The sequence below is a fragment of the Dioscorea cayenensis genome, chromosome 16 (assembly GCF_009730915.1).
Source record: "Dioscorea cayenensis subsp. rotundata cultivar TDr96_F1 chromosome 16, TDr96_F1_v2_PseudoChromosome.rev07_lg8_w22 25.fasta, whole genome shotgun sequence".
In the NCBI taxonomy this organism is placed as follows: Eukaryota; Viridiplantae; Streptophyta; class Magnoliopsida; order Dioscoreales; family Dioscoreaceae; genus Dioscorea; species Dioscorea cayenensis.
The window spans coordinates 21,294,534-21,296,748 of NC_052486.1; positions in this window are offsets into that span (position 1 = coordinate 21,294,534).

The window sequence follows — 2,215 nt, forward strand, 5'->3', positions numbered from 1 at the left end:
AATTACAAAAAATTATATGACTTACCGAGATTGGCTTGCGCTACGGTTTTAAAAAGGAAGACGTCGCTAAAGTTAGGGTTTTGAAAAAGAAGACAGGACAAAAGAGAAGAATTTTAATGTTAAAATAGGGTGAAATTGGAATTTTACATGTCTCCTACTTTCCCACCCATGATGTAATCCGTTTCACACCCCCTCCCGCTGTGAATCCTTTTCATTGGTCAAAAAGAAAGTAATTACAATTTGACCATTACTTTACATGGTCTTTTTTTCAACCAAACATATGAAAGCTTTTCACAACCTCAACTTTCCAAGGAAAGTTATTACTTTCCACATACCAAACGGCCCATAAGATGATGCTTTTGCAGAGGTGCTCGATGGAGGGAGCGCCGAGGATGTCCCTCCTGGACTCGAGGGAGCAATCTTAGTAGTCGAAAGGGACTCGCTTAAACAAGAAATCATCGACAGGGAGATCTCTAGCTAGGTGATGCGATGGAGGGTCTCGAGCTTCTCCAGAGAATCCATGGCTTGGTTCTTCCCGTCTTCTTGCCCTAATGCTCGTTGACACAGTGTTTGATAAAATTTTATATAAGGGAACTTTTTGCTAGTTTTGCAGAAAAACCCAGAAGTTTTCAAATATAGGTTTTCTTTAATCTTTGAAAGGGTACTTTGAAATTGTGTCAAATCCATGCCAGTTTTGCTGAAACGACCCTTGATTGATAAAATTTATTTTAAGAGGTTTTCTGCAAAATAGCCAAATTTTATGATATGTTTGCAGGAAAGCCCAGAACTCTTTGAAAATAGTTATGATTTAGTTGAGGGTAATTTTGCAAAATGTGATCAATATGTGGTGATTTTGAGAAAACATCCTTCCTTAATTAAATTTATTTTAAGGGGTGAGTCTGCAAAATGACCAAATTAAACTTTGTGCCATTTTGCATAAAACTCAAAATCTTTCGGAAACAACTCTCCGTTAGTTTTTTTAAAAAAAAAAATTTACAGGAGCAGAAGCTGAAAAAATAAAAAATAAAAAGAACGGGAACGTTGAGAACACAGGTCCTCAAGCCATCTTGGACGATCTAAATCATGGTAGAATAGAGACAGATGTGGATGCAGCCTCCCATGCTCTGCAAACGCATTAGCAATGTTGCTATCTTCTCTAAGAATGACCTCAAAGGAGATGTTGGGAAATCGCTTCAAAAGCTACTTTAAAATTTGAACGTCATCATTAAGGTGCCAAGCAATGCAATGGTTGTAGTCTTTCAAAATTTGAGCAAGACTACCGGTGCAATCACAGTAGATATTATCAGGTATCCAACCATGGTTTTGACATTGTTGAAGAGCCAGTTTGATAGCTGTCATTTCTGCTTTAATTGGAGAGTTTATCTTCAAACCCAAAGAACCTGCAAGAAAAATATTCACAGGATTAGAGATTATAATGAATCCTAAACCCAACTTCATTTGATTTTACCCGAGAGATATCCGAGAATATAGAAATAGATTTAGAATGCGAGATAGGTCTAGAATACTCCCTATAGTGCTTTCCAGGTGTTTTGAAATAATCAAAGCAAAGAGACCAAGTTTTAAAAATCATATTGCATCTCCAGATGAGCCAAGCGACAGTAGCTATCTTGGCTTTCACCCATGAGTCCCTTTACAAGAGAGGTGCAAGAAACAAGCCAATTACAAATAAGTGAATAACTTTTCATCAGTTGAGGGTGTTGTTTATAAAATGTGACAAATCCGTGCGAGTTTTGCAGAAACACCCTCTATGTGATAGAAATTACATTAGCGTTTTTCCTTAAAAATGACCAAATTGCGGCAACACCCAAAAGTTCTACAAAAATAATATTTAGTCTTTGCGAGTGTGGTACCATAAAAAAGTGGGACATTTTTGCGGGAACCACCCTCTACATACTAAAATTATTTCATAAAAAAATCACAAAGCGGCATATAACTTGTGTGTTAAAACTCAAAAAAACTATACAATTGTTATTCAAAATTAGTTTCCCTTCCATAATCTCTCTCGCTCTCAAAACAGCATAATTACAATTTTATGCCTCTGTTTTGAACCCACAATTAATGAAATTTTATTTATTTTTTATTTTTTCCCTAATATATATATATATATATACACACACATTATATTTATATTTAAAGTTGAACTTTTTGAGTCACTAATAAAGGTCAAGATCGGCCACTGTATATTAAGAATTTC